We start from the raw sequence: 21,890 nt of genomic DNA, 5'->3' as shown, positions 1-21,890 counted from the left end.
TGTAATAATGTGGGATCATCTTTGTGTTGTGGTCCAGTGACTGCAGAGTGACTTCCATGAGTAATATTTAACAGACAGCAGTGAGCGCCCCCTGCTGGTTCCCCTCAGTGTTGCTGTCAGTGATCCTGTAGGATTAACTGCAGTCCTGCTGCTACACCTGCAGTGCAGCTTTTATTCCCACTTCAGCGTCAGCAGTATTGATCACATTTTAATGAGCTTCCTCCTCATTAAAGACATTAAACTCTATTTAATATTCCACCTCTACAGAGGGACTGTGCTGGACTTTGTTCATAGACTTGTCAATAAGCCTCTCACTAAGTGCTTACAGGGTGAAGTAACAGCAGGAGTTCAAACCCTGGAAGTCATTTCTATGTTGTTGGAATCAAACAATCCACTTCCAGGGTTCAGCTTTGGCCTCTTCTCTGCTGAAAACATGGAGCTCTTCTATTTCCAGTGTCAGTGTCTCAGTGCTTTGTTCTTCATGTGCTGGTAGTGTTTTATTTCCAGCACCATGGTGCAGCGTCTGCATCAGTGAGGGTCTCAGAATGTGTGCTATCAGGATGAACAGATCAGAGGATGCAGAGTCAAAGGTGGAGTCAGTGATTGTGATCAACACAGTTTGTGTCAGATTCAGTGAATATCTCCTCACAGTCTGCTGGCTGTCTGTTCTATGTTCAAACACAGTCCTGTTCTGGAAATGGAGCGAACAATGAGGCTCAGAGCGACAACACAGCACCATTCCAGAGAGGCCTGTGCACAGGAGAGCTGGTGCATGTGAAAGCTAGTGCATGTGAAAGCTAGTGCACGTGAAAGCTAGTGCATGTGAAAGCTAGTGCACACTCATTCTGGTACACAGAGAGATGGGGTCAGTAGGAGCCAGAAGGAAAATACATTTGGAACATGCTAACTAGCTAAAAGTGCTGCCTCCCTAAATATGCCACATAGCTACAAATGTGAACTATCTACACTACCAGTCAAAAGTTTGGGGTCACTCAGAAAATTTCATGCTTTACATGAAAACTGACACTTTTATTCATGTGCTATGCAGAGCATGTTTATTTTTGATATAGAAGACATGCAACTTCTCTCAGTTAAAGTAGTTTATTCTGCAATGCCAAGTAGCTTGATATCAAGGACCATTACTGTTCAGAGGACTATAGTGAACAAAAGTATTAATCTGAAGGCATCTTCCCAGTAATGGATGGAATTCACAGTGTATACAGTGTATGTATGAAAATGTGCAACAATCTCATTGGTCAAAAACTGATGAAGAGGAACCATTTTTAACTCAGTCTTCTCATTTGTGCACAGGCGTGTCCTTAGCCTCTTGGCACATGATCCCTCCAATCAGAAGATCCCGGATACTGTAAATGAGACCCTCCCAATTATGATTCATAATGTATCTTTCTGTACTGTTTCCTTCTCCATTAACTGCCAACTTCTGTCTCAGTCATAAATTATCACATCTTCTAGTTGACACACCAACTCCAGTCATCAGTATTTTATCAGTTTTTAGACACAGCAGCTTTTGTTCTAACAAGAAGTCTTCAGGACATGGAGCGGCCTTCAGTACTGAGTGAGTGTGTGAGAACATGCAGTGTATGTGCATGTATGTGTGTGTCACCAATGAGTTGGTGTGTTTTAGTGTAGGCTGCTTGCATTTTACCATCATCTGACCTGGTTCATTTCATCTTTGTTTTATCCCAATTCACACAATGTGGGATAATGTTCGAGACCCTCACATCCTTCAAAGGATAACACAACTCTTTATTAGCACGTAAGCAGTGATTAAATCAATATTAAGCCAGCAGTATAGTAGAATAGAAATAATAAAAATAATAAATCCTAACAGCAAACAACTGCACAACGGTTTTCTAATCATCAATTTGCCTTCCAACACCATTAGCTAATGTCATAGTTTCTCTGATGTCCGCGATGTTCAGGTGAAGGAGAAATGTACGTGACACTGACTTTCTTTATAAGTTTTTTATTAAAAGAAAGAACAGCATCAGTACAGACAGAAGTTGTCTGGAAGGAGCCCGCCAATTGATTCCTTCTCGAACCATGGGCTAGTGAACAGCTTTATACCCTATCTATCTGGTAAGGATCGAATTACAACATCTGGTTCATGTCTGAAGACCCCTTACTCAAAAACAAGACCACCCTTGAATAGAACCCCTCTGCTCTGAAATCCCAAAGGAACACATCCATCTTCTAGCTGGACATGGGTGCCTCAAAGACAACAAGTGATCTGTTCCTGAGACTGAAAAACACATTCCAACGGCATGGGTAGAATTAGTCATGCATGTAATGCAGGTTCCATCTGTGGTCAGAGACAAAGAACCACACCAGAGCAGACACTACAGATAACAAGCAACTCCTATCAGATACCAGAACAAACAAAACAGATTCCATTCTACTAACTTATTAATTAATACATGTCTCAGATCAGATACTACACTAACACAATGTAGCATTAGAACATAGAATAAATTTGCTAACGACTAAAATCAACAAACTGCTTAACTATGCTAAGTAGCTACGTATGCTCACTTATGGAATAAATTTCCTATCATAATTCAAGAGCATTTTAAATTGATTTGAGGGCAGCATTTATCGATTTCATTCTCAGATTTTGTGATATTGTCTCTCAGAACTCTGCTCTTGCACTCAAATTTACTCTGTACGTGCTCAAACTGTGTCCTCCACTCGGTTACGATGCTGCTCGCACAGATTTCCTGCGCTCAAACTCAAACTCTTCTTCTTGCTCTCACGGAACTTCTGCTCACGGATCTCTGCTCTGCTCTCGGATTTTTTGTGTATCAACGCTGTCAACCAATAGAAGGCCGGCGAGCTTTGACCAGTCACATTATCCCTGTTTGTATACGGGTGCGTTCGCTGTTTTTCTGAGGAACGTCGCATAAGGGCAGGCATTCTTTCAACAGGTTTTATCCACTCCCTACCTCCGGGGCTGTAATAAATGGGATTTCTTTTATTTTTTTGACCACTGTTGGAATAAAATATCATTCAATACATACAACAGCATCCGAGCTTCTCATTAAAATGGCTCTATTGTATAATAATAGCGGCATCGAACACTGCTCTTTGAGGTGTGCTGGTGGAGAAAACAAGAAAACAACTTTCTGTACATTTCTGCTACTTTCTTAGGATACAGAAGTACTAGGCTGTGGGGCATGCCTTGATAATAACCCTAGGAAAAGAGTTTATTTTGTGAGCCGGCACAAGGGGATGTGGCATTTAATTTGTGTTTTTCTTTATATTTTTGTTTGTTTTGCATGTATTTATGATTTATTTGGGGTTTTTGTGTATGTATTGGATTTATTTGGGTTGCTGTGTTTTTTGGGTTAATTTGCATGTGTAATTAGTTGTTGCCACCTACCTGCCATTGCCGTGACTACCCTGAATCACGTTTTTCCCCTAATCACTGAGTCCTGGGCAATCATGTTCAGCTGTGCATGATTGAAGCCCAGGAGAACAAAGCAGCTGAGCAGGAGCAGCAGAGGGACGCTGAGGGATGCTGAGAGGCCGACACCGAGGGAAGAGCAGTAGAGGGGCGCCAAGAGCGCCGAGGGCGAGACGCCGGGACCACGAGAGACACCGAGACCACGAGAGACACCGAGACCAGAGCAGCACACCAGGAGCAGTGGAGAGACACCAGGCCACATTGCAATCGGGCTAAAGGGGCAGAAAGGCACACGCACTGGAGACCGCAAGTGTTACGACGTGATTCACACGCAGTGGCAGGGAGAATTCCCTGCCTGTCGTGTAAGTATCGAGCGAGAGAGTAGTAGCACTTGGCGGACACGAGCTAAGCTAACGCTGTTGTCGTATGAGAACGCAGACTGCCGCTTGTTGTTGTGTGTTTACCTAAGGGTTCCCAGCGTGCCAGAGGAGCGGCTAGCTGGGTAGATATGGAATAAGATTACTGTCAAAAGTATTCATCCACAATTCTAACCATTCGTATTCGTAATGTTAAACATTTGTATGTTAATAAAAAACTTGTACACAAAATTCTGCTGTCATATGCATGAGTTTGATAAATTAAGGGTTAGGATTGTTTTTACGAGTATGAACCTAAAAGTTGTGAGTGCAACTCTAATTTCTACGACTACGAAGTCTTCCCTGTGAGGACGAATTCAAGTTTATGGGTACGAGTAGAAAAATACTGGAATGACGTCACATAGGTCACAGGGGAAGGTAATCGAACACCGATTGCTCCAAACGCGCATGCGCCATTTATAAAGAGTAGACGCCGGGTGGACCCGGTGGACCTACCGGGGCAGGTGACGCCTCACAGGTCAAGTAAATAACACATCCAACTTCTTGTAATTTATTTATTTCATGAAACTGTACTGTTTTAATTGATATACAGTTTATGGACAAAAGACGGTACTGCTTAGCTTGCACGCTAACGAGCCGGGCCGGTGACACATTAGCCTTCTAATGCAAGGAGGCTAATGAGGAGGCTTAATAACAAAACAAACATAATTTCAGATTATGAATCGTGGCAATTGGCATATGAATCAGCCCATTGTACAGCCTAAATTGCTGTAAATTAAGTCCAGTTTCAGTTCTTTGCAAACTCAGACACGTGCATTAGTTTAGTTTACAATGAATCTGGCGGAGTTCGGTAAAGTTGGAAAGATATTCACAGATTCGGACTTCCGGCATCAATAACTCATGAGATATATGTTGTCAAAACATGAACGATGCCTCTTTCAAATCGTTGTAAGGTAGACAATGTGCTACAAGGCCAATTTTATCAAAAGTCGCTGTATTTCAAGCTACAGAAATAACATTGGCGTCTATGAGCAGCCAGCGGTGCGACGAGTGAACAGGGACCGTCTGCAAATAGCAAAACCGCTGCAACAGCGAAAAGAGACACTACACATATATTCAATAACTTCACTGTAGAGCCACCAAAATCACTGGAGCCATGAATGGGCTCTTGCTGGTCATACTACAACTCTTGCTTTGGCGCTAAATCAAAAATCTGAATTTTAAGGAATTTTTATGTTTTGTATGATTATTTTATGAGTATTAAAATGGCACTTTTCTTCATGTATGTGGTATATTTTATATAAAACACAGGGAAAATGGCATAAGGGCATAGTGTACTTGCTGTGACCTGTGCTGGTCAGACCGTCAGGTTTATTACCTCCAAGTATTGTCTGTACAGTCCTTAACTAGAAAAATATTACTCTCAATTTAACATTATGGTATAAATGAATCAATTGACACTGAAACTTTGCAATAAAGTGTCTTATCGTCTTTCTTCTCAATCATCAGTACTTGAGGTGACAGTCTAAACAGTTTGTTTGGTATATTGGTGTTATCTGATACTCTCTTTGGTAAGGATTGTAAATTCCATTACTATACAGAATTATGTGTTTGGACAAACAAGTATATTATGCCCTTATGCCATTTTTCCTGTGTGTTATATAAAATATACCACATACATCAAGAAAAGTGCCATTTTAATACTCATAAAATAATCATACAAAACATAAAAATTCCTTAAAATTCAGATTTTTAATTTAGCACCAAACAAAGAGTTGTAGTATGACCAGCAGGAGACAATTGATGGCTCCAGTGATTTTGGTGACTGTACAGTGTGTAAGAGTGAAGTTACTGAATTTTAATACTCATAAAATAATCATAAAAAATCCTTAAAATTCAATTTTTCATTTAGCACCAAACAAAGAGTTGTAGTATGACCAGCTGCAGCCGATTCATGGCTCCAGTGATTTTAGTGGCTCTACAGGGTACAAGAGTAAAGTTATTGAATAAATGTGTAGTGTCTCTTTTCGCTGTTGCAGCGGTTTTGCTATTTGCAGACGGTCCCTGTTCACTCGTCGCACCGCTGGCTGCTCATAGACGCCAATGTTATTTCTGTAGCTTGAAATACAGCGACTTTTGATAAAATTGGCCTTGTAGCACATTGTCTACCTTACAACGATTTGAAAGAGGCATCGTTCATGTTTTGACAACATATATCTCATGAGTTATTGATGCCGGAAGTCCGAATCTGTGAATATCTTTGCAACTTTACCGAACTCCACCAGATTCATTGCAAACTAAACTAATGCACGTGTCTGAGTTTGCAAAGAACTAAAACTGGACTTAATTTACAGCAATTTAGGCTGTACAATGGGCTGATTCATACGCCAATTACCACGATTCATAATCTCAAATTGTTTGTTTTGTTATTAAGCCTCCTCATTAGCCTCCTTGCATTAGAAGGCTAATGTGTCACCGGCCCGGCTCGTTAGCGTGCAAGCTAAGCAGTACCGTCTTTTGTCCATAAACTGTATATCAGTTAAAACAGTACAGTTTCATGAAATAAATAAATTACAAGAAGTTGGATGTGTTATTTACTTGACCTGTGAGGCGTCACCTGCCCCGGTAGGTCCACCGGGTCCACCCGGCGTCTACTCTTTATAAATGGCGCATGCGCGTTTGGAGCAATCGGTGTTCGATTACGTTCCCCTGTGACCTATGTGACGTCATTCCAGTATTTTTCTACTCGTACCCATAAACTTGAATTCGTCCTCACAGGGAAGACTTCGTAGTCGTAGAAATTAGAGTTGCACTCACAACTTTTAGGTTCATACTCGTAAAAACAATCCTAACCCTTAATTATCAAACTCATGCATATGACAGCAGAATTTTGTGTACAAATTTTTTATTAACATACAAATGTTTAACATTACGAATACGAATGGTTAGAATTGTGGATGAATACTTTTGACAGTAATCTTATTCCATAGGTAGAAGTCTGAGATGAGTGAAGTGGCGTCGTGAGCGGACACACGTAAGGGCAGCGGTTTCCTTCACCTCCGGTGCGACCTGGTGCGTGTGACCGAGGGGACCTCACCGACCTGGATCGGAAGGCTGCCTGTATCCCCAACTGCACTTTAGCCCCCTGCTCAAGGACGGTGCCATTTTTAGTTTGTTTTAAGTGATTCTTCTTCGTATCGTGCATTTTTGGCCCACTGTTTTTATTGTATTTTAATGGACTTTTAGGATAAAACCATATTTTTATTCATGGGCATTTTTAACTGGTTTAATCATATTTTATATTAAATCTTAATGATTGCACCCGCCTTTCTTGTCCACCTTGGCAAATTCAAAGTGTGCTCCACCCGGTCATAACTCAAGCTCTGCAATATTTGCTCCTCTGGTCATTTACTCACACGTTCCACAATTCAACCTTTTCCCATAACCCATCATCACAATTTGATCATCAAGGGAACTAAGAAAACAGACTTTCTGTAGGGTCAGTTGGGGGCGCTCTTTCCAAAAATGCAACGTTTGCCAGTGTAAAGTTGCACATTAACCCTCTACAGGTCAAAAACAACAAAAAACATTTTTATGATTTCATATCATTGAAAAATGGCAGGTTTGCTCAAAACACAGTCGCTATTGTGTATTTTGGGGTGAGAGTAAGTCAGTAAATTTTATTTATATAGCACCTTTCACAGACCGAGAGCCACAAGGTGCTTCACAGCATGAATAAAAACAATTAAATACACATAGTCAACACTAAAAATAGGATCATAACAGCCACAAAAACTAAGCAAAAGCTTGAGCAAACAAGGTTTTAAAAACGTCAACAAACGCAACCGAGCGGAGAGAGAGCGGGAGATCATTCCAAAGCCTGGGAGCAACAGCCTGGTATGATCGGGCTCCTCTGGTCTTAAACAGAGTACGTGGCACCTTTAACAAATTCTGATCCGCAGACCTTAAAGCCCTCGCAGGGGAGTCAGGCTGGAGCAGGTCACAAATATAAGGAGCTTGACCATGCAAGGCCCGAAAGGTTAGAACCAAAATCTTAAAGTTGACTCTATAAGAGACTGGCAGCCAGTGAAGCTCCTTTAAAATGGGAGATATGTGAGTCCGCCTGTTTGTGCGGGTCAAAATTCTCGCTGCAGAGCTTCCAGACAAAGTTCTTTTTGCCTCCTAAAAGTAGACATTAACTCATTTCAGACTAAAACATGAGCACCAATGCAGTTTAACACAACTTTAATCAACAGATTTAAGCCTGAAATGGAGAGATGATGCCCACATTACAAACATCACACCATAAACTTACTGCAAATCCCTAAGAGGAAATAGATTATTCATTATTGATGCTGGTTTGTTTAGTCCAAGACACCAAAACATGCAGTCAGTTCATCTTAGTTTTCATGTTCATGCAGCATGTGCTCATGCTGAGTCTGAGTCTGACAGATGAACTCACTCAAGCTTCATCATCCTCATCTTCAGTGTCAGTATCCATTTCGTAGGCATTTGTGGATTCCATCTCATCGTTATCTTCTACATTTTCACAGTTCTGAGCATCTGAGGTTGTTGGCATGACACGCACACTGACATGAGTGCAGCCAGACTTTTTACAAGAGCATGAGACAGTCTAAAGAATAGAGTCAGGAGTTATGGAAGAGTATTCCATATGAATGGAGTCCAGTTTTTTCCAGCTCTCCCCAGTTGTTTGAACACGTTCAGTGGTGGACCGTCATCTGTTTCACCTGTACACCAGGCTAAAGAACTGAACAGAACCCAGGAACAGCCTTTGAAACTGCCTTATCATCAAGATCCTTTTCAGATGGAGGCCAGTTCTGAACAGAAGGACTATCTGACAGTGCCCTCTTCAACAAATGGCTGCCAGTGTCCGTTTCAGTAGTTTCTGGCTCTGTTTCAGAACTTTTGGAAGCATCAGGACATGCACAGTGACATAAGACCTGAGGAGTCCATTCTGTTTCACTCAACACGAGCTCACAAGTTCTTTTTTCGTGGCTTCACAAAGACTAGTTGTGGAAACCTGCACACGAGATGCCTTTTCAGCTGACCATTAGCATAGCTAAAGTCTCTAGAGTCCTTCTTAATCAGTGATACAAACATTTTGGTCAGTGAATCCATTCTGAAGACCTCATTTGCATGTAGAAGTTTTGGAATGATTTCTGTGTCACAAAACTCATTAAAACTGTCAGTTTCTCTTGTCTCACACTCTTCCAAGTTACCTTTGTCCAACTGTCCCCTAATGCCTTTGGTATATGTCCTATAGCAACTACTGTGGTAATTTACTTCTTTTGCTATCAGATCTACAAAATCAATTCTCAACAATTGAAGATGGTCCTTTTTTGTTTCTGCTGTTTTTAGCAGATCTGCAGTATTAAAGGTTTCACACTGAAACAACCGTTCCTTTTTCTGTTTTTTCAAATGGGATTCTCAGATGTATTGTTCTTTGTTACACATCAGACAGTTCAGGGAAAAAGTCCTTGTGGTAACCCTCCTTGGCAGCATCCTTTGAGCACGTGTATTTTGGTCTTGGTTCACAGGTTGATCAATCAAAACTATCTTCAAGTTGAGACTTCTGGCTTTCTACTTTCTTCTGAACCCTTTTCAGACTTGGGACTATGGTTTTCTTCTTTGTATATTTCATTTAGCGAGCACAGTGATCCCCATACCCATTGTCTGCCAGCAACCAAAGCATGCTCATGAGGGGCCAACATCAGATGTACTACTGACAGTAGGCCTACATTCCTTTGTTCTGCTGCATGTCTGTGCCTGCTCAATGCTACTGCCATCACAATCAGTGCCCTGTGCTACATATTTTTGGCATTTACCTACTAAATCCACGTCTATGCTGTGCTGTGCTTTGTTTTACACACATTAGATGAGTCATGTGGGTAATCCCCAGGTATCTGAGCCATCCTATTGGCTAAGAGGCTGTGCAGAGAAATATTCAAATCACAGTTGACTTGATCTGGATGTGATACTTAGGCGTCCATTACTAATTAGTGCATTAGTGCATATTGTTGTTTAAACAGATAAACTCTAACACCTGAATGAAAATTGTGTCGTTCCCTGATGGGTCAGCAAAACCTGAATATTTTTTCAGCATGCCCCATGGCCTATACTATCTCTGGTTAAACAAATACTGTTTACACGTTTAGCAGCAACAATAGTGATGATAAACCTCTACTTTAGTAAAGAAAACAGTCATAAAAACGAGTGGTGTCCACTGATTAAATCCAGTCTTTCTGCCCTCTGAAGAGGGAAAAACCTGACATTCACAAAGTGTGTGACGGATGATAAGTTGTTTCTTCATGTAAAACTGATTTCTGGTTGAAATTTCAATGAAGCTGCTCTATTTTAGAGGCTCAGTGTCGCCAAGTTGTTCTTGACCCTGAGGACGAGGAGAGAGCACAGAATCTGAAGAAACACGAGGGTTAAATAATGCAGCAGAAACGAGCACAGGTCACACTGTTACTTTCACATTAATGTTGTCTAGTTTAGCATTTTTTTGTGTAATAAATGCATTATTATTATTATTATTATTATTGTTTAGCCACAAGGCAGCTACATGAGGACAAAACTAAAGAAAGGGGATCAAGTTCAGTTCCTGCACTTCTGAATATTGTTTTTATTAAATATATAGTTTATTTTATGTAATTAAAGTGAGAAAAAAGGAAGAATCAAGCAACAAGGAAGCAGTATTACATACGTTACTACTCAGTAGACTGAATTTTTAATTAATACGAGTAATTCTCCTCGTTGGTGCATTTTGTAAGTTTTATCAAAAAAATCTAATTTCTTTTTTGCTATATTTAAAAAAATAGAAATAAAGAGCTAACATCATCAACATGTAGTCCTTATGCATCAGGTAATGATGGAAATTCCACTTTTTTAGAGATCAGATCTTTTTGTTGCTGAAATGAATTTATGACCAAATTATGTGTTTTGTGTAAAATGAATTAGTTATGTAAAAACATACATCATATGAAATGTTTATTATTTTAATGACTTGATTTAAATCCTCATCAAACTGCTACAACAAATATTTTAAATATAATATTATAAGATACAAAAACAAAGACTAATCTCAACAGACAACAAGGTCAAAAATTTCTATTTACAGTCAAACATCAATAAAACATAAATTAAGAAGTACAAAAGAAAAAGCTGCATCCAGCTCACAGTTGTGTCTTTAGTGAAGATTGACATTAAAAAAAAATCCAAATGGCTCAACTTTGAAGGGTTGATCCTGTTTCTCCTTTCTGTTCTGATCTGCTTTGTTTTGGAGAAGATTCTCTCTGAGGGGACGGATGTTGCTGCAACACACAGTCTACATGTCAGCACATGTGAAGACGTGGAAAGACAACATTTTTAACGCGCTCATATGGTGAGTTTGAACACGTTTTTAGAAAGAAGTGCAACACCGCTGCAGCTGCAAAAGAGAGAGAGACGGCGTGGAGAACAGCCCGGATCAATGCGTAAGTTTAAATGTAGTCCTTTGTAATCGTAATAATATTACAGGGAATAACTGTCTGAATGGTAGAATATGAAGTTATTTCATTTAGGGGAAATCTCACGGGGCAGCAGCTTAAGATGAAATATAAAAACACTGTTCAAACAGGTCAGACCTCAGCATTATCTCATGGAGGTACTTCATGTTGATCATGTTTTACATTGTAAAGTAGCCTAAATATTAAGTGGCTGTTTGACTGTGCAGTTGTTTTATCCACACATAGCCTAAATGTCTGCATCCATATCATGTCCTGTTAAATTATTAAGCCTATTTAAACTAACATAGACTTCTGCTCAGCAACAGAAAGAAAGCAGATGCCTGTAAAACGGTGGAATAAAAGGTCATGGATGCATATATATATATATATATATATATATAGTTTTTCCCCGTATTGAAATATGTATGGAGAGAATTTTGTTTCTTCAATCAAAAATGGTTTTGCAACCAAAAAAGAGAGTTGAGACCAAAAAACATAAAGTTGAGATCAAAACAGAACAGGTTGCAAATGAAAATATAATAATTTGAGAACATATTGACTTAACTTTAATCAAAACTAATATTTTTTGCTTGCAAGTTCAAAAGTTTTGGTTGTGAATCTGACTGAACCAAATGGGCGGGGTTAGGGTTAGGGTTAACGCTGGTGGACGAGACAAGAGTTCCTATTGGTCGGTTTGACCTTGCTCCACCGCGAGTCATCGCCGCTCCTCTCTGTGCTGTTGCTGGTTGCTTCCACGCTAGGTAAGTTGGTAGCCGGTTGCGCACAAATTAATTATGCTAAATATTTTAGGCTACAACCGGTGTTCAAGACTAACTGGTGTTCCGATCAACTGGTGACAGCAGGGTTTCTGAGACCAGGGGAGCCACCAGGGAGTTTGGGCCCCATGAAAAGAAATTTTACTGGGCCCCTGTAGCGCCGGACATAAGGCTGGTGAAAATATTTTGTGCTGTTTACATAAAACTAGGGCTGCATGATTATGGACAAAATGATAATCACGATTATTTTGATCAATATTGTAATCACGATTATTAATCATGATTGTTTATCATGTTAGGGAAAATATCTGTCTTTTTATTGCAGTACTTTTAAGCAAACAATATATGAAGCATTTTCAGTGCAAAATGAAACTTTAAATAAGAATAAATGATAAATAATAGTAAAATAAAATTTGCCCAAGAATTTAAAATTTACCAAGTGCTAACTGAAAAAAAAGTGCTATTCAGAGTGCAATCACAAAGTGCAACTCAATGGAAACAATTACACTTTGGAGAAATAACTGCGTGAGGGGACCACATATTTATTGTCCTGTGTTTTGACTATTTTTCTGAAGCCCTCGTTGCTCACTGTATTTACTGGACACATGTCTTTGGCCAAATTAAATGATATTGCGTCCGTTATCTCTGTGTGTCTTTGGGAGGTAGCTGGATACGGTGTTGCCCGATGCAGGGTCGCTGTAATGGTTGTCTGGGTTGCCGCTGGACACGGACGGGGATTTTGTGAATTAACGTTAGCTTTAGCCTTCATGCATTCCTCGTATTTGTGTTTGTGATGTTTTTTCAGATGGTTAAACAGATTAGTTGTGTTACTGTGCGGGGCAGACACAACTCTGCTGCACTCTTTACATATGACTTGTTCTTGTTTCATGTCACTTGCCCTGAATCGGAAACAAGGCCAGACGATGGATGTTGATAGTGATGGTTCTCTGACACCCGAGGCTTCGACACATGCGCGGTAGCTCATGAAGCAAACGTTTCGAGCCACTGTGCCGAGGCGTGGTTTGGTCACGTGACTCGTGACGTTTGAATCACTTCAGTGACGTTCGAAGCACTGAACTGCTTCGAATCACCTGATTGGTTCGGTTTGTCATGTGAATCACTTGGCGGGATCGAGAGTGTTCCGGGATAGGAGATCCTATTTAGTGTGGTTCATTTGAATTGTTCTTTGCAGAGTAGGTTGGTTGGTTTTGTTGCTGTTGTTGCCGTTAGTTGCTTTGAGAGTTAGTAGTGTGTCAGATAGTGTATTTCGTAGTAGATAGATAGATTAGACAGATTAGATAGATCGATAGATAGATTAGATAGATAGATTAGACTGATTAGATCGATAGATAGATAGATTAGACAGATTAGATCGATAGATAGATAGATTAGACAGATTAGATCGATAGATAGATAGATTAGACAGATTAGATCGATAGATAGATTAGATAGATAGATTAGACAGATTAGATTGATAGATAGCCATTGACGTTAGATATAGATAAATTGGTAGATATATTATATATAGATCAGACATATAGACAGATATATTATATATATAGCTATATAGATAAGACATATAGATAGATATATTATATACATATATATATATATACAGAGAGAGAGAGCGAGGGAGAGATAGATAAGCTATCTAGCTAGATATATAGCGCTATATATCTAGATAGATGGAGCCGCAGCAGGAGCCAACCAGAAAAAGGTCCCGTGCATGGGACGATTTTCAGTTGCTCCTGGATAATAAGGTAACTTCGAGTGTTATTTTGATTTCACCTGTATTGACATTGGAAAACTCATGGCAAACCCCCATGTACAATGCTGTCGCTGTAGAAAATATAATTACTTGAATGTATTCAATTGTTTCACAGGTCCAGTGTATGCTGTGTGATGCCAGGCTGGCTTACAGTAACAACACCTCGTCCATGCTGAGGCATTTAAGGGCCAAGCATGGCAGAGAGAGGGAACCGGCACCAGAGAACAGGCCTGTAACCCAGGTAGGCCTATTCATGACATTCGCAAAGAATTACTTTTGCCTTGCAAGTTTGGTTCACATTGCCCTGTGATACATTTCAATAACACTTAGTACTTTTTATGTAACTTACTGTATAGTATTATCTTCATGAATTTTTTCAGGCAATAGAAAGAGAGAACTTGATGACGCTCTCATCAACTTCGTCGTCAAGGACTCTCAGCCCTTCTCTGTAGTGGAGGATGCTGGTTTTAGAGCACTTGTGGCGACACTGGACCCCACATACAGTTTACCAACCAGAAAGGCACTCAAGGAGATGGTGGCTGCCAAGTTCCAGGAGGAGCAACAGAAAGCCAAGGCAGAGATCCTGGGTGTTGAGACTGTCAGCCTCACTTCGGACATGTGGACATCTATTAATATGGACTCTTATCTGGCAGTCACCTGCCACTATATCAGTCCAAATGACCAGCTGTCCACTGTTCTTCTGGGGGCCAAGCCTTTTCCGAGGACCCACACAGCAGCCCACATTGCTGCAGAGATCGCATCAATGATATCAGAGTGGGGTCTCGGAAACAAGATTAGATGCATCGTGACAGATTCAGCCAGCAACATGAATGCCACTGCCAATAATTTGAATTTGAGGCAGTCTAAGTGCATTGCACATTGCTTAAATCTGGTGGTGAAGAACTCTCTTGAAGCCACTCCTGGCATTGATGAAATTAGAGCATCAAGCCGGAGGATAGTTACTTACTTCAAAACAAGCACAACTGCTAAAGAGAGACTGAGCCACATGCAGCAGCAACTGGGCCGCACTGTCAAAAAGCTGAAACTGGAAGTGGACACAAGATGGAACAGCACCCTTGAAATGTTTCAGCGCCTCTATGAGGAAAGGGATGCGGTGGCATTAGCCCTGGCTTCGCTGAGCACAGACCTGACTCCACTAACGAACCAGCAGCATGAAGCCACAGGGGAATGCATCAAGGTATGGAATTTAAAACCACAGAAGAAATGATAGTAGAATCCAAATTGTTTAGTTGTTTTATTGCATTGTCATTGCAGAAGGGTTTACTCACTCAGAGCATCATACTAGACTGAACAATGAAATGAAGTTCACCACACAGTATATGCATTCAGATAATATGGACTTTGCTGTCATTTCAGCTGCTGGCTGCCTTCCAGGTGGCAACTGTGGAGTTGTCAGAGGAGAAACGGGTGTCAGGTTCTAAGGTTATCCCCCTCTACCGTGTATTGCGACATACAACAGAGCAAGTATATTCACAGCTCATCACCCCCATGGCAAAACACCTTGCACAGAACCTTGTCAGGTGCTTAGCTGACAGACTGCAAGACAAGGAAAAAACAGTTCACTGGCTGTTGCCACTCTGGTTGATCCACGCTTCAAAACCTTTGGGTTTTCAAATCAGAGAGTGGCAGCCGGTGTCAAAGAAAGACTAATTACTGAATGCACAACAGTAATTAACATTAAAAATGCCAAGCAGCAGCAGCAGCAGCAACCGCAACCGCAACCACGGCCATCTACATCTCAAGCACCACAGCAGCCTTATCCTCCACCACCACCAGCACCTTCCACAGGTACTTTTTTTGTCTGTTATGAATAAGGAATGACTAATGACGTTTGTGTTGATGATGATCTTAAATATTTTTCAGTTCAACTCTGGAGCTTATTGGACGAAGACACGAATAGAGGCTGGCAAACCCAAAGCGCCACAGCCAGTGCCATTGTTGAGGTGAATCGCTACGTGGCTGATCCTCCAATTGACAGAACAGCAGATCCACTTGCTTACTGGGCCACCCACAAAAGTGTCTACCCGAACCTATATGATGTTGCAAAACATTTCTTGTGTACACCTGCCTCATCTGTTCCCTGTGAACGTGTTTTTTCGAAGGCTGGGGAGATTGTGAGCAAAAGGAGGAACCGTTTGAGTCCGAAAACTGTTGACATGTTATTATTTCTCAATAAAAAATCATAAATTGTTACAGAAGCACACCCACTACCCTGTTCCCAAGCACACCCACTACCCTGTTTCCAAGCACACCCACTACCCTGTTTCCAAGCACACCCTCTTTACTGACCTCTTTTATCAATGAACCCCAAGACATTGCCATAATATAATCTGTATTTGCACCAGCCCCATCTGAAAATAACAACAGTCTGCATTTATAGAGCACATTTCATGAATGTATCAGCACCATTTAAATGTTTAATCACACAGAATATAAGTGAAAAGTACATAGGGTTACAGACATGGCAAATAAGAAACATGCTCTTCAATAATAATAATAATTATTATTATTATTATTATTATTATTATTGTTGTTGTTGTTGTTCTCGGCGAGAACCCATACAATCATCTAGTGTAGTTAAATACCAATGTGTACATCGCCTATCAAATCCAAAACAATCCATGAACCAATTACCACGTCTCAATTGCATTTCATTTTATTGACCACTAGATGTCCTACTGGAGCACTGTGTGTCACTGAAGCCTCGAGTAATGAACCATGTTTTGAATGAAGTGTCGAAGCTTCAACAAAGCCTCGATCAGCCATCACTAGATGTTGATCCGTTTGGAGGCACTAGCTCCTCACCATGATGCTGCTCGTCTCCAAATGCTGCTGTACTTTCTTCTCTCGACATGACTCGCTCTCATCAGCCCAGTCCACTGAGTGATTTGAGGCTGCCGCTGCAGGGTGCGCTCCGCTCGCTTGTTCTTTAGGCAGCTTAATGAAGCCTTAACCATGTGTGCGCCTCCTGGTGGTTGGCTGACTACTGGTTGACAAGGCGCTTGATAAGATATGCACCAGAGCCCACATTTTAAATGTAAATATCACCAACGATCAGGTTAATTTAATTGTGGCAGCCAAAATCGTGATCGCGATCAAAATTCGATTAATTGTGCAGCCCTACATAAAACTGTGCATTTTAATGATATTTTTGACTATTATTTCCCATATTTGTGAAAAGGACAATGTGACAGTTACTTGGTAGGGGAAGCATTGAACACTCTGAATACTCTGAATACAATGTTTCATTTATTTACTGCAAGATTGATTCTCATTCTTTAGCATAAAATTTCCCCAAATTAAATTACATACCTGAATAATACAAAACTTGAACATAAAATAACCTCTTCCATTAAACAAATTGCAATTATCATCTGTGAAGAAACAGATAAAATAAAAAATAAAATAAATAAATAAAATACAAAAAGCCAACTGCCTTTTATGATTTCTCATCACCATCTATAGAATCATACAACAAGCACAATAATAAAATCAGCTGGAGATGTTAAACTAAGTAAACAAAGTAGGTCCATTCATAAAGAAACAACATAACAGGCCAGATACAACCTTGCTCAGCCGAGCTTCCTCTTGCACACATATTTACAATACATATTTACAACTGGGCCTTGCTCAACCTTTCTAACCAAGAGCCCAACGCCGAGCCTTCTCAGTAGCAAAATCATTGATCAGGTCTTTGAAGTTGATTTCTAACCAACTGACATTCGATGGACAGCATGGCAAGACTGCAGAGCCTTTCCTGTGACATTTTGGACCTAAAGTAGTTTTTTTTAATCATTTTTAGCTTGCTGAAAGCTCTCTCACCACCTGCAACACTAACTGGCAGTGTGCAAAATATACGCAAAGCAATACACACTTCTCCAAAGATGCTTTGAGCTGCAGCTTACAAATAGCATTCAGGAGTCCAAGAGGGGACAAGTTAGGGAGGAAACTGGAAGCGCATACACTGTTAAGGTGTCTTACTTCATTTTCAAAATCAGGTGTAAGATCACCAGAATACTTTGTGATCAATGGTTGGCACAGAGAAGACATTTTGTCCTCACTAATCTGCCCAACTTTCAGAACAGCAGAAAATTCATTCACAATATTCCCTGTGGTCTGGAACCTAGTTCCCAAGTCACTTATGATACTGTCCATAGCAGTAAAAAAACACAGTGTTCAGAAACACAGTTTCTGCACTCTCCTGAGACCTCTCCTCTTCAGAGGTCTCATCATGGAATCTTTGCCTTTTCTTCTGGCGGCTGCAGTTGCTCACCTCCTTCCTCAGTTGTGGGTACTGGGGCTTGTTCAGGGGTGGGGGGCTCACAGGCCTCATAGACAGCACTTGATGTGTCTGTTCAAACATGCATCATTTTGACACGGGGGGAGGGGGGGCCGATTAAATATGGTCAGCTTGCTAAATGTGAACAGTGAAATATAAAATTCCAGAGTTTTCTTCAAAAATATGAGCTAATATGGGGAGAAAAGTGAGCTAGCTTAAAAATCACAAAGTTAAGATAGAGTAGAAATGACAACAGGCTAATGTTCCAGAACTTTCCACCACATGAACCAAACCCACCTTGTTTTTTGGAAAAACTGGGTAACATATTGCCGGCCCTTGGCCTCTCTCTCCTGCCTTATCTTTATTTCTTTTCGTTTCTGACTACCTGACTTCTGAGGCATACTGTCGTCATCCTACTCAGTCTGACTGAAGCACCGCGGCGCGCAGCAGTTCACTGGATTCAGTAGGACTGAACCATTTTACGTAAAAAGGGAGGGGGGCCCTTGAGAAATGTTTCCAAAACAAATGAACTCAGTGTTACCAGCGCATTGTAAATAATATTTATTTGTGATTATAAATTAACAAGATAGTGCCATATTCATTTTGTCAGGATTATAATTTTATCAGGGGCCTTTCTGGGCGCCTGTTAATGATGGGCCCCTAGAATCCTCCCCCCCCCCCCCCTTTTCGGCGCCCCTGGCTGGACACTCACCATGAATCTGTGCCACGGTCTTGAGGGACGGCTCCATGCTATAGTATTATGGGTGGTATGAGGAAGGCAAACAGAGGACACGTTAGGTGTATGTTAACCAGTGTTTACTAATGTCTCAGTGGGGACTACATAGATTGACACACAGTCATGTGTTACATTAATACAGGTCCGGGTCGCACTGTGTTCACATAGTTCCTATATATTTTTATGCATATCACTACATCCCACCTGTTTAGCTGGAGTGCCCCTCACTTCGAATGATGACAATTATAAAAAGTTCTGCAAACCTAGTGTGCAAAGCTTTAACATGCACTACATTACTTGGTTTCTTTAATAACATAACATCACCATGTGGTAGAAATGTAATAGTTACGAAGATAACACTTTTTTTCCCTAGTAGTGCTCGCTTTGTGCATATGAAAAATAACATATATAACTTAATGAACAGAGTCCTCCATGGATGCCACAACTTTGAACTGGATGTTGTTCTGATTCTAAACATAGTCTTTGTAGTGAGCTGGTTTGGTTATAGCCCTTCCATATCTTGTGCGCACTGGTTCCGGACCCTTAGCATCCTCTGTGTTGGTGTGTGTTTCACAGGGTTTTATAGAGGATGTTCCTGTTGGTTCACTGTCACTCCTGTGAGTTTCCTCTTGAACTTGTGGCTCGGCAAAGCGAATCTTCTTTGTGCTTTTCTCCATATGTGGGTTGTACAGTTCACGCAGATGGCTCCTGCAACGTCTGATTTTGTTGCCATTTGTGTTTGTACAATGTAGCTCCTTGGCTCATTGCACTTTTTCATGACGATTGCTGGATGCCATGTCCCTCTGTCTTTGTTTAACACTGTCACGTGCTGTCCGGGACAGAGTGGGGATAGTTCTCTGCGACTACTGCGATCATGGTGTTCTTTCATGTCTGCAGTTCTCTGTTGTAGGTGGAGTCGGTGTTCCTCTTTACCTGGGTCTCCTCGACTCGGCAACAAGGTTGTTACTGGTCTACCAAACATCAGTTCGGCAGGTGAAGGTAGTTTACTGTCAATGGGAGTTCCTCTGACCTGCAGTAAAGCTACCTGTAGATCACCACCTGTTTTCAGGGTTTTCTTGACAATTGATTTTATGTGTCTCACATGCCTCTCGATGAATCCGTTGCTTTTTGGGTAATGGGGTGAGCTTGTGATATGTCTGATTCCCCATTTTGTTATGAAGTTTTGGAATGTTTGCCCTGTGTATTGTGGTCCGTTGTCTGTCAGTATCTCCTCAGGGCATCCGAATAGAGACATGTACATTTGCATTTTCTGTGTGATTGCATGGCTAGAGACAGGCATGGGCAGTTCATCCAAAACTGGGAATTTGGAATATCTGTCCACAGTCAATAGGAACTGTCGTCCATTAATCTCAAACAGATCAGAAGCTAGTGACTGCCAGGGTTTAGATGGTACGTTGTGTGGGTTTAGAGGTTCTTTTGGGTTTGCATCCTGATACTCCACACACACACTGCAAGATCTGCACACTCGTTCAATGTCATCGTTCATGTGTGTCCAATAAACACTCTCTCTTGCAAGGCGGCGAGTTTTCTCTATGCCCTGATGGCCAACATGAAGCTGTTTTAGTATATCTTCAGTCATGGAGTCTGGAATGAGCACCTGTCTGCCTTTGAATATGACTCCTGCTTCCATTGCCAGTTCATCTCTAAAAGACCAATAAGCATGCAGGCCTTTTGGCAGATCTTTGATGCTGTCTGGCCATCCTTGGTGGATCAGCTCTTTCAGTGCATTGAGTTTGAGGTCTCTGGCAGTTTCTGTTCGGAGAGCATCCTGTTTTTCAGAGGAGAAGTTTATTATTGCTACAGTATGCAACTCTGGATCCTCGATCTCTATGGCTACTCCGTCGATGCGCTCATCTAGCTCGATGTCGCCGTGGTTTTCGGGGTTTGGTAACCGACTGAGAGTATCCGCAAGGATCATTTGGGTTCCCGGCCTGTACATGACTTCATAGTTGTATCCTTGTGTCTTTATCAGCATTCGCTGGAGCCGTGGTGGTGCAGCATGCAGTGGTTTTGCGCATATGGTGACAAGTGGTTTGTGATCTGTTATCACAAGGAATGACTTCCCATACAGGAAGGTGTGGTATCGCTGCATTCCATACACAATGGCAAGCATTTCTCGCTCTATGTTGCTATATCTGGATTGACATTCAGTTAGTGTTTTAGAGCCAAAAGCAATGGGTCTGTTGTTCTGCACCAAGGCTGTGCCCAGTCCTTTCTGTGATGCATCTACCTCAAGGGTTAAGGGTGTGTTTGGGTCATAGTATTTCAGACAGTCATCTTCTGTAATTGTTGACTTCAGATCCTCAAAGCACTTTTGATGGTCAGTGTCCCATGTCCATGGTACATCACTTTTTAGCAACCCCCTCAATGTGTGTGCTTTGTCTGCAAACTTTGGTATGTAGGGTGATAGGTAGGTTAACATTCCCATGAATCTGTGCAGATCGTCTTTGTTTTGGGGTGTTGGCATTCTTTGTATGTCCCTGATCTTGGCTGGGTCTGGTCTAATGCCTTTGTCTGTGTACAGATTGCCAAAGAATGAGATGCTTCTCTGTTTTATTGTGCATTTGTCACTGTTGAACACTACACCTGCTTCAGCTGCTCATTCCATCAGACTGATCAGGTTTCTGTCGTGCTCTTCCTCGTTTTCTCCAAAAACTGCTATGTCATTGGCTATGCTGACAACACCTCTGAGCCCCTTAAGGATCTGGTCCATCTTAGCCCGGAAGAGGTCTTGAGAGACACTTAGTCCAAATGGCAGACGTTTCCAGCAGTATCTGCCGAATGGAGTTCGAAATGTTGTTAGCAGTTGTGAGTCTTCATCAAGGTGTATTGACCAATAACCTGCTTTTGCGTCAAGTTTGCTGAACATTTTTGCATTTGCAAACATCGGATTCAGTTCTTCCACTGTTGGAATCTTGTGTGGGCATCTCTTAAGGCTGGCATTTAGCTTTTGAGGGTCTAAGCATACGCGCAGGGATCC

The 21,890-nt window shown here is 41.2% G+C and overlaps 1 long non-coding RNA gene across 1 annotated transcript; it reads left to right on the top strand.

Annotated features, from left to right (window-relative positions):
• The first annotated feature begins 210 nt into the window (after positions 1-210).
• LOC127533552 (uncharacterized) lies at positions 211-7,122 on the top strand. Its single transcript, XR_007941291.1, has 2 exons — positions 211-3,926; positions 6,792-7,122. It is a non-coding gene; the product is annotated as an uncharacterized LOC127533552 (long non-coding RNA).
• The last annotated feature ends 14,768 nt before the right edge of the window (positions 7,123-21,890 follow it).

The sequence above is a fragment of the Acanthochromis polyacanthus genome, chromosome 4 (assembly GCF_021347895.1).
Source record: "Acanthochromis polyacanthus isolate Apoly-LR-REF ecotype Palm Island chromosome 4, KAUST_Apoly_ChrSc, whole genome shotgun sequence".
NCBI lineage: Eukaryota > Metazoa > Chordata > Actinopteri > Pomacentridae > Acanthochromis > Acanthochromis polyacanthus.
The sequence above is the reverse complement of the archived record's forward strand: the minus strand, read 5'-3'. Positions and strand labels throughout refer to the sequence as shown.